This window comes from Cygnus olor, chromosome 8, assembly GCF_009769625.2.
Source record: "Cygnus olor isolate bCygOlo1 chromosome 8, bCygOlo1.pri.v2, whole genome shotgun sequence".
Classification (NCBI taxonomy): domain Eukaryota; kingdom Metazoa; phylum Chordata; class Aves; order Anseriformes; family Anatidae; genus Cygnus; species Cygnus olor.
The window spans coordinates 10,979,118-10,990,247 of NC_049176.1; the positions used below are offsets into that span (position 1 = coordinate 10,979,118).

At 52.4% G+C, this 11,130-nt stretch overlaps 1 long non-coding RNA gene across 2 annotated transcripts; it reads right to left on the reverse strand.

The window, feature by feature from the left end:
- Positions 1 to 2,021: 2,021 nt before the first annotated feature.
- LOC121074026 lies at positions 2,022 to 9,864 on the reverse strand. 2 transcript variants are annotated; one of them, XR_005822058.1, is made up of 4 exons: positions 9,806 to 9,864; positions 3,912 to 4,090; positions 2,793 to 2,892; positions 2,022 to 2,702 (listed from the first exon to the last, which is right to left on the reverse strand). It is a non-coding gene; the product is annotated as an uncharacterized LOC121074026 (long non-coding RNA). The 2 variants fall into 2 exon arrangements; XR_005822057.1 differs by lacking the exon at positions 9,806 to 9,864 and adding an exon at positions 9,107 to 9,219.
- Positions 9,865 to 11,130: the final 1,266 nt, after the last annotated feature.

An 11,130-nucleotide genomic window follows, 5' to 3' on the forward strand; every position in this document is an offset into this window, starting at 1 on the left:
CACTTCCATCCCTGCAGTTAGGGCTTCCGTGCTAATGCTTTCCAGCACAGGTGAAAAAAACTATTTTTAACTCTCGTGTCATCAAATAAGTTAAATGAGGACACACACCAAAAAAAATAAATCGTATCCTCTAGCCTTTTCCCCAGTGAATAGCACCTCGTTCCTGCAGCGCTCCCAAGGGGTTACCTGTTGGATTTGGTTCCCTTCTGCTCTCAAGCGCTTGTTGGAAAAGCAGCAGCCACGCACTGCAAGCTGAGAGGTCTGCAAAAAACAAACACGTTGACGAGTGAAATTTCAGCTACCGCAATGAAATCTCTGCTCTAAAAAATCAATTCCTTCAGCCGCATTTCTTAGGCTTCCTTTGGCTGCTTTGGAGGATTCTCGGGTCCTCATTTCCAACCCCACAACGTGCCCATTTTGTTCCAGCTGCCAAAGGACCAGAAACTTTGGGGCTGGGGCAGCTCAGGCAGGAGCAAAATGACTTCTCGAGAAACCCCTTCTCAGCACAGCTTTCTGCTCAAGTTCCCAAGCACAGCACTGAAGTGACCTCCAGAATTATCCGGCACGCTGTTTACCTGAAGCTGCCTCTGACACCTTACAGCTTGCTCACGCTTAATTGAAGCAAGAGAAGCCGGGCTAACAAGGCTCCGCCAGGCACCGTGAGATTTCCTTTCTACTTAGGGGAAACCTCAAAGACGTTCATGCCTGATAAGGCCTGACTGTTTCCACGGCTCGCATTTACAAAGGGAATCGGTAAAAATATCTCCAGCTAGTGGAGAAGAAAAGGAAGCCTTTTCTCTGCGTGGAGTGGAAACCCTAGCTCCAGCATTAAGGCAGCTGAAATCACTAGTTGCTTTTCAAAACCCCGGCCAAGCAGCTGCTGTTTGACGTCTGTGTGTGCAAAGTTACCGTACAGAGAGGAAGGAGGAGAGACATGTTTGGAAGCACAGCAGTAGAAGAAAACACACGGCTCCTTTCAGCCCGGATGGTGTCATTTAGTGCGCATTGGGATGGTGGAGCTGAAGGCATCACGTGTGACGTGTCCAACACCCAAGGAAAAACCACCCAGGGCACGGCAGGTCAGTCATGCAGTTTTTCTGGCCAAGACCATGGTCACGATGGGACAGCTGAAAATAAGATGCCAGTGAGCAAGGAATACCCTGAGAGATGAAGACAGATGGTTTCAGGAGAGCCTTGAAGTAGTGCTAAGATGCTAGAGGTGTAGATTAAGCTATAAAAGCTGACCTGTTGGACCGAGTCCCTTCTCCATCACAGGGGAATGTCCCACAGCTGCCGAGTTGTTCAGCTCCAGTGAAACAAGCTTGATCGGAGCTTAATTAGAGCGAAAGATGGGCAAAATAAATAAAAGATAAAACCTTTTAAGTGAACAGACAGCAAAGCCCAGCAAGCAGGGCCTCTAAACCTACCCCGGAGAGAAAGCAGCGACTGCTGATGTGGCAGCAGCAGAAAAATAGGGGGGAAGAGAGCCAGGTGCCCACACCACACCACAGGCTACACCAATACCTTGTGTTGGGCTTCTCGTGCTCCTGGTCCATCGTCGGGGCCACACGTGGTTGCTCCAAGCTGCCACGCTGCCCTCCCTGCAAACCATCCCCAGCCAGGAACCAGACACCGCAAACTCCTCGGCTTCATCAATATTTTAATAGATATTGGTTTTTACTGTAAGAGACATCACTTCTTGTTAATTTGAGTGCTGGAATGGCACTGGCAGGCAGGATACTTTGGCTCCAAACAAACCCTGAGGGGAAAAGGGAAATATATTCCTAAGAACAACAATTGGAAAGAATCTAATTCAATAATAGATTTTGTTTGGTATCATTCTGGCACCAGCAGTCGTCTTCCTGTTATTTTTAGATTCTGATGACGCCAACAGGTTTGTTGTTTTGTTTGGGTTTTTTTAATGCTTTTTTTTTTTTATTGTTGCTTTTATATATATATATTAAAAAAAGAATTTTTCCATAGTTTAATCACATTGAATGAAATTGCAATTATTTTTAGAATTTAAGACTTTGTACCTCCAGATCTCCAGCAAAACATGCAGATGTTTGCCTGAGTCCAAAAGGAAGGATAAGGACATCTTGGCTGGCTTTTGGAGGAGTATGGAGGGATGGGACAAGGACAGAAAGCGAACAAATATTTTCCTAGCCAGAGACTAACAGGGTTTTAGATAAAGCATATTACACAGCCCAAGAGGCAGAATTTATGTTTATAAACACAAAACAAACATCAAAATCATCTCGTTTCATGTGACAGCTTCTTTATGTTTTTCTTTCCAAGAGATTAGTCACAGAAGAATTTATCTGGGGATATTAGAAGCAGCAGCAGCTATACAGAGCAGGCACCAACTATTACAAATGCCTGGTCCTGTATTGTTCATGACTTCCACTAGGTCGTGAAATTCTTGACCTCTAATAAAAAAAGCATGCTTTGCAGAGTCTTTCCCCGTGATTTCCTCTGCTTTGTGCATCATGAAGACTTCTTTTTTATGCGTTACGTGGCTTGGTGGTGGAGTGGGAGCTGAGTAAGGCAGGAGGGGCTCCCAGGAGAGCCAAGGTGAGGAAAGCACATCAACATCAGCTGTGTAGTCCCACACTTGGGGCGCTGAGATGGGGGAGAGCTGTACCCATTGTACCCCCATCAGACAATTCTGCATTCCCCTTTCAGCAATGACAACCTCCAGTCTAAAAAACAAAGGATGTTACAGTCCCAGGGCTGTCCAAAATACAAGTGAAACCCTCCCAGGAAAAGCGACCAAGGACTCGGTTCCTTACCTTGCAGGAGGTGAAGGGACCTCGGATCCTCACCCCAAAAAAGTCACCGCTCACTTGTGCTCAGCACCTTGGCATCAGACCTGGAAATGGCATCAGACCTCTGGAAATGAAGGGACATAGGTTACAACGCTGCTTGGCTGTGAGGAATAAGGTGCAAACCACAAACTCACGTTTGAAGAGTCTGTTAGCTTAGATGTCGCTTCTGGGCTCTGAGTTATGCAAGATCTCTTATTTTTCAAAGGTTAGAAAGAAATGACTGGTGAACTCTTTTTTTTTTTCTTTCCTTTTAATTTTTACAATTACAAAAGGTATTTGCAAAACATTTTTTTTTCCCAGATAGCTTCTGGCTGCTTTCAAGCTGAAATTTGGCAGTCAGCATGCATTTCTTTTTCAATAACAGACATAGATTCTGCACTTTAAAACTTGCAGTGGGTACAGACCCAAGAGATTTTTTTTTCTTTCAGATCTGCATTAACAAAAAAAATCACACACTACTCCTTTTTTTTCTTTTTTTTTTTTTTTTTTTAAAGCAAAAGCTCCAACTGAACACCCCAGGACGTGTATTAACAACAGCCAATTAGCCACGCGTTGCCTGGGCGGCTCCTGCAGAAAGGGTTTTTATCAATAATAAAGTCCTGGAAGTTGCAGAATTTTGCAGTGGGACATTTTAATATTGGGGGAACCAAACTGCTTTGGATGTAGAACAGAGGATACATGGCTTTGTGCGTCCCTCGGGCACTTACTCAAGGCCAGCCCTGCACGGGGGGCTTTGCTGTGGGTCGGGGTTTGATGTTGGGTGCCGTAGGGTGAAGGATTTGGAAGAGGGCCATTGGGCAGCATTGGGTTTGATGTTGGGTGCCGTAGGGTGAAGGATTTGGAAGAGGGCCATTGGGCAGCATTGGGTTTGATGTTGGGTGCCGTAGGGTGAAGGATTTGGAAGAGGGCCATTGGGCAGCATTGGGTTTGATGTCGGGTGCCGTAGGGTGAAGGACTTGGGAGAGGGACATTCAGCAGTGTTGGGTTTGATGTCGGGTGTTTGAGCCCCTCTCCCTTTGGGCTTTCACATCCAGCACCTCTCTCCCAGCAGGAGATACATCAGAAAGGGGAAAACACACACACCTCATTTTAACTTTGAAGTGGGGGAAAAATGGTGGCAGGCTTTCTCCCACAGCTCCTTCTGCTTCCTTCCCCCCCACCAACAAATCTCTCTGCAGACTTTTTAAATCCTACTCCATCAGTAGCTGGTTTGCATATGCACAGGCTTCTTGGCGCTTGCTCGGACCAGTGCCTTCGGGTAGCTGTTTGAAAAACATGAGAAATTAACATTTGAAAAGGTATTCCCACACACTCTTTGAGCAGGAAACGTGGCTTCCTTCTCCACCCACTTTATCGCTAAGCAGCTTGGAGATGCATAATGGAGATTTTCACGGCCATTGTGGTTAAAAGCCATCAGCTGGGCTGGGATAATCTCTCGAGCATGTCTTTGCTGAGGGAGGAAATCAGACAAGGAGCAGCACCTAGACACCCATGTATCATCTCAGCCATTGCAGAGGAGGCTTTGATAGACCTTGGGTTAAAGGAGGGAGGAATGGGAGATGGAGGAGGCCAAGAGAGCCACATCCAGAAATGCACACCTCGCAAAGGTCAGGGAAGGCTCATTAGAAAGCTGTATGGGCAAAAAGCTAACAAATATTTCAGATGACCTACCACACTGAACATAGGCAAAATTTAAACTGTTAGAGTGCAAAAACCAGGAGCCAAATCCCTGTGAAGGGCACGTTTCAACGCAGTTGTAGCCAGGTACCTGCAAGCAGCACCTTCCCTAGAAAAAGAAGAAAACCAGCCCTGCTTTGCCGTCCAGGCCTCAGTGTTTTCTTGCCCATTTTCGCATGTGCACCAATCTGCCAAGCCAGATGTACAAATGCTTTGTGTGGGCAAACAGGCACTCGTATGGGCAAACACTGCCTCGACGCACGCGTTCTGGTGGGCATGAAATCAGGCAGTGCACAGCGGCCGCAAGCAGAAGCAGGGCTGGGGACCCCCGGGCACAAAAATCTTTCTTCTGCTCCCCGACACAGGATAACCACACTTTGCAAGGCTTGGCGAGGTGGGCAATGTTGCGGGACATCTTTTTGACCCATTTTCCCAGCAGGCTGAACCTTGCTGGGCTCCCACACCCACCGTGAAAGCCATGCAGAGCCGTGAAAGATGAACAAAAGGTGCCCAGCTCATCTCAGGTACGAATTCCTGCCCTCCCCAGCCTAAAGAAGGACACTTAATGAAGCAGCAAAATGCAATACTACCCTAAAACCAGGTGCACAATGGTTTATCTTCCACTATCTATGAATAACCTTGTACAAGCTATTAAAAACAGGTGTGAAGTAATGCATTTGCTACGCTTTCACAAGCTAATTGGGAGCATTACAACAAATGACTAGGTAATTAACCAGTGTTTCAACCCCAGTAATCACATATTGTAATTGTAGCAGAGCCACAAAGACTCTAATATTGACTCGTTTTGGAAGAAAGAACCATTAGTGTTATTTTTTGAATCCCTTGTTCTTAAAGCAATACAATTCTCCCAGAAACAGGAGTGGGAAGGGAACATTTTCCATGCTTGGTGCCCCTGAAAGGCGCTGGCAGTCCCCATATATCAGTGCTGGCACCTCCAGCGGAGAAGGGATGTGGTCTGGAGCAAGCCAGGGAGGCCGCACATGGCTGGGTGGGTCTGAGCAGGAAGAGTTACTCAAAGAAAAGCGACGAGGCAGAGGAAGAGCTCTTCCAGCATGCCCTCCTGTTGGCCAAGCACCCCAGGGCACCTGGATGGGTGGGCGACCCTCCTGGCCACCCAGAGGGCTGGGTGCCTGCCTGGGCTCCCCTTTGCACCCCAGGAATTTTACACCGGACTCAAGGCCCAAATTACTTTGGACAAGAAATAGAAACAGCCCAGAGCATCCTGAAAATCCCCTGGGTTCAGCATCCCCTGGAATTGCCCTGAATGTCAAGGGCGTCTTGCAGCAGGAGCCGACAAACACAGCCCCCTCCCGCAGCTCTGAGCACGCGTCGGTGCGCTGCTGCCTGATGCAGGGAGGGTGCCGATCTGGCTCTGAATTCCTCCTGAAACACACACACACACACACACCCTCCCAAAAATAAGCAAGTTAGCAAGCTCACGAGCCTGGGAGGAGCGGGCTGCGGGTGGGAAGCTCTGTGGGATGACGGAGCTCCATCATCCCACGGCAGTGGGGGCTCGTGCATCCTCCTGTCTTGGGGTGGTTTCCAGCCCCCCAGAGGGGGCTCACATGGTCCCCATGGTGCCTTGGTGGATGCTGGCTGTATTTTGAGACAAGAACAGCACTGGGTGACCTTCGAGGCCACCTGTAGGGCTGGCAGCTTATTGGGGAGACATGAAATCTGTGTTATTAATTCTAGGTAATATTCTGCCCTCCCCCTGGTTCAACACCACAATGCTCCCCCACCCAGCTGGGGCAGGAGGAAGGGCTGCACAAGCCAGACATTGAATCCTTGCCAAAAACCAAGGCAGCCAAGGAGGGCTCGGGGTGATCTCAGCCTCCCTCTCGCTCCAGCAAGGGCAGGACTGAGGGATGCCAAGGCAGCTCCCGTCTCCACCAGGGCAGCCGAAGCCTCTCTTCCTGCCCAAACCCAAATCTCGTCTGCCCTTCACAGGTCTCTGCCCCCTTCTTCCTCCCGAGCAGCAAAGCAAAGTGAAAAACGGAGGCTTCATTACCAACAGCACCTGTTTCCATAGAGATTTACTTAGAAAATGCATGAAGCAGAGAGGGAGGTTAGCGAGGGACGCACAACAGCTCGTCCTCATGCATCACGGGAGACATCTCGCCCATCCAGCAGCCCCCTGCCCCAGAGGGGGCTGAGCAGGGTGCGTGGCAGGACCCCAACCCTCTGGGTGCAGGGCTGGTGTCCCTTCTGCTGGCAGGTCTGGGCACCCCCTCCGGGGCTGTCCCCACCCGCATCTTTCCCCGGGTGACATCTCCGGCGGAGCAGCACTTATGCTGTGATTTACCCAACCATGTCTGCTCTCCTGCATGGGTTTGGGACCGCAGCCCCGTGCTGATGGCCACCCCTCTGCCAAACCTCCCTTTGTGCCCAACATTGGCCTGGCAGGTCTCAGCTCACGTGCTGGATGCGAGCCGGGACGCTGCTGATGGCAGCAGAGCTATCGAGGCAGCGAGCCCTGCTGCTTCTGGTGAGCCAGGGGGATTGGAGAAGTTTCCTTGGCCCCAGGTACCCAGGATTTTCTCATTCTCCCCGCAAGATGTGGTGCCTCGGGTGGAGATAAAAGCACAGATGCAATCAGAGCCTCTCCTATTTGCCTTTAATCAGCTCTCTGAGGAAGCAGAGGCTCCTTAGGAAACTGTTGCAAACTCCTGATAATTTCCCCAGCTTTTCAGAATAAGAAAAGAGCAGCAAAGACAGGGAGCGGGCAGGAAAAAAGCAGCAGGAAGGGGCCAGCCTGCAGGACCCTGCACCAGTTCCCACCATCACCAGTGGGATACCAGTTTAAGCTCACCAGACAGGGGGCAGGGAGGTACTTAGGGATGTGCAAACCCCAGCATGCAGCAGCCACGTGGGGACAGGAGGATGTGCAACAGACCGAGGGCAGGTTTCATTAAACAGCACGAACACCGTGCTCACTGGAACGGCTCAGGGCAAGCGACCAAAGCCCTGTCCCCAAATCCACGCCCGCGTGAGCGGGTTTCCAGCCGTGCGCTCTGCTTGCTGCTGTGATTCACGCGGCATCGCCGCTCTGCCTTGCTCAGCACTGGGAGATGACGAGCTGCCCGGGGGAGGCTGCTGTGAGATGCTGCGGATGGGAGGGCTTGGAAAATGCCAGAAGCCCCTTTCACGGGGGATCTGTGCCCTGCTGCTCCTGGCAGCCCCCGCCGGCTGAGCTCACTCCCCAGCTGCAGCCTCTTCGAGCACCTTGACTCATCTTTTCCAGCCGCAGGGCTCACGTGCTGCAGAGCCACTGCCGTGCAGCCTCTTTTATTTCTGGATGAGCGAGGGAACTGCACAAACCTACAGGTAAAAAAGAAGCCAAGGCTGCGGGGCTGAGGCTCAGCAGCCAAAGGCGCAGCAGCAGTGCAGGTTTTCAGGGGGGGCCCAGCAGTGGAGGAGCACAGCCAAGGAGAAGAATCCCAGATATCTTCCAGGCTGCCTCCTAACAGCAGCAAGCTGTCTGTGAGCAGCTGCTCTCAGCACCACCGAGAGCTCACATCTCCACATAACTCACGCTTGAAACCAGAGCCACGATGTTTTGGCCTCGGTAGCAACCTCTAGTCAAAGCTCCTCGCTTGATGGGGCTGTTCCTGCCTCCATTAAATAGGATTTTCTTCCTCCACCCTGAGCCGACGTGGTTCAGGGAGCAAGCATCACCTCCTCCTGTGCACCCAGATGGCCCCCCAGCAGTGGGTCCCCGTGGCGAGGCCAGCTGTCACCCTGCCACACGCAGCACCGAGTGCAGGGCTTGGTGACAGCATCAGGGGGTGCTCAGGGACCTTGTGGTGCCACCTTGCAGACACTTGCCCTACGAGCGCAGCGCTACGATGGTGTGAAAGAGCAGCTGTCAGGTTGTGGTTCCTCCTTTTATTTTCATTAGGAGCTGTTCAGCCTCACCCTCCTGTTTTTAGGGCAGCCTGCACGGGCATCTCCAGCCCTACTGCCCTCCCCACTCCCTTTTGCTTTTGCCCTCCTTCCCTTTCCACACCCACCGTGCGTTTGAACACAGGGCACAATTTAATCCTCAACCAGCAGCACCAAAGAAGCCAAGCCAGGCTGAGGTTCAACTTAATGGACCGAAACCCACTAAAAAAAAAAAAAAAACAGCCAGCTGGTCCAGCCCACAGCTTCCCAAGCTGCTGCTCGAAGCCAGCCCCGCTGTGCAACCACCAGGACAGCTGCGGGGCTGCCAAGCGCCCAGATTGCCCCAGCAGGGGGGCGAGCCAGAAACCCGCAGCCACTCATTGCTCCTGCCAGAGCCCTAGAAATGCAAATAAAAGCGTGGCAGCTCGAGGGGCACCGTGCTAACCCCAGGCTGCACCCCAGCTGTGTTTCACGTCCGTCCCCATGTGTGTCTGTGCACCGAAGGTGCCGACACGGCTTCCCCTGCTCCTGCCTGCCTGCAGCACGCAGGGTCCTGGCTTTGCTTCGAGCTTCTGGGGGCTGCTCTCATCCACAGCGCAGAGACAGAGAGAAGGGGGAGCTCGTGGAAAAATACAGACGCCAAACAAGCTCCCCCTGCCCAAGCCCCTGCTTTATATTCAAGCTTTATATACCAAGCTGCCCGTTCGTCAGGAACAGAGGATGCAGTGTTCTCTATCTGTAACGTCTCCTTATGGCAGCGCTGGGGGAATCGGCGACTTTTTCCACTTGTCATTGTGAAATTCGCCCTGGGAGGTCTGTCTAGCCCGCCTGACCTCTGGTTTCCCAGCTGAAGTAAGTTTCTGCTGCTGGAAGAAGGGCCAGAGCCCTCCGAGCACCGCTGGAGCTCCCAGAGATGCTGCCAGGGCATCTCCTGCCCAGCCCCTGCAGGGCAGCGTCCTCCCACCCTGCAGCACCAGGGGCTGAGGGAAGGGGCAGAGTGTGCAAAAGCTGCTTTCTGGCCTCATTTCGGCTGGGAGGAGACTATCACAGACCATCATTTATCTGCTTCCTCCCCAGGCTGAAACCTGACCTGGTCCCCCAGCCTGTAATAACATCTCGGAGTTAATTCACTGGGGCTAAAGTCATCTGTGGCTAAAAATAAGGCATAATTCTTTTCCCTCGGCGCAGGGGCTGGTCCAAGGGCAGCAGGGCAGCCCCACGAGCACAGCCCTGTCCCCCACCAGGTAATCTCACCAAGGCAAGGAGCAGTTTGTGCAAGGGGAAGCCTTAGGAAGCATGGGCACAGCCCCTGCACTCAGCCCGCAGAAAACTGCCCGACCCCCAGGAAAGGCTGCTCTCCTCCCCGTCATCCCGTGCCTCAGTTTCCCCACCTGGGAGCAGGATCGGACACAGGGATGTCACAAGGGTGGCCTGCTGGATGTACAGCCCCACCTCTGCTCTGAGCAGCCCAGGAGAGAGAAGGGAGAGCAGCTGGGTGGGCTATATGAGGCTCACGCAGCACACCTGCAGCATCTTCAGCTCACACAGCTGCTGGGAACCGGCACCCGAGCTTGGGGCCAGGACAGAAGGGAGGAGAGGGAACGCAGGGAACAAGAGGCTGAGACCACAGCATGTAGATTTCTCCTGGAAATCCTCTATTTCAGCACACCAGCAGTTCTCAAACAACCCTCACCTCTCCAGGTCTTTTCCCCCTGCCCGCAGCACCCTATTGCACCCCTCTGCTCCCGCTCCTGCTGCACAACGCAGCTATTCCTGCTGCAAGGTGCGAGATGATGCTCCCCGAGCGGCAGGGGAGGGCTTGCTAACTCACAGCACCTTTGCACAGTTCACGCTGGTTCCCAGATGTGCAAAAAAGAGGCGAGACTTGCTGCTGTGGTGTAACATCACGCGCTTGAGGAGCAGGCGATCAGGCTGGGACAGGTCCTCCAAAAATGATGCCTGTGTAACTGAAACCCACGCCTTGGTGAGAAAATATTTTCAAGGTGTGATGGCACTGCTTTTTTTTCAATTGGTTTTAGACCTGAAGGAAATGAGCAATGGATTGCAAGCCCACCTCAACGTCCCAGGGACCAGGGTGGCTGGTGGCTCAGCCACAGCCACCCCTGCTTCATCCAGAGGATGCAGAGGTGCAACTCTTTGTCCCCAAGTGCTGACCCCGGCACCGGGCACTGCCTGCTGAGTTTAGCACAGGAACGAACCCTGCTGGGAGGCAAAGCCCCTGGATTTATTTCCTTCCTCTGCTCCTCCTGTTTTGGAAAGGAAAAAACACATCACTCGCGACGCTCGTGAAGCAGATCTGCGAAAATCAATCTGCAAATCGCATCAGCTATGGCAGATTGCTCCATAAATTGACTGCCTGGGTCCCAGGGGAGGGAGCGTGGGAGGGAGCACTCGCACGATTGGGCTGGCTCGGGGCCGGCTCCGGCAGACACCCCTACGTCCTCACCCCTGGCTCCCTGGGTGGCACCCATGCCTCCCCTGGGACGGCGGAGCATCGTGCCCATGGCAGCTCGACCTGGGGAAGGGGAGCCACTGAGGCTTTCTGCATTCCTTTATGAGGATGTTTTTATTATTATCTGCATGGAAATGGCAAAGGCGAATGCACGGGTGGCTCTTCCCTGCTCTGTGCCATTTAACCAGAAGGGGTGGTGGGTACTGAGGCAGGACAAGCCCTGTCCTTCCTCTCTCTCCTCCT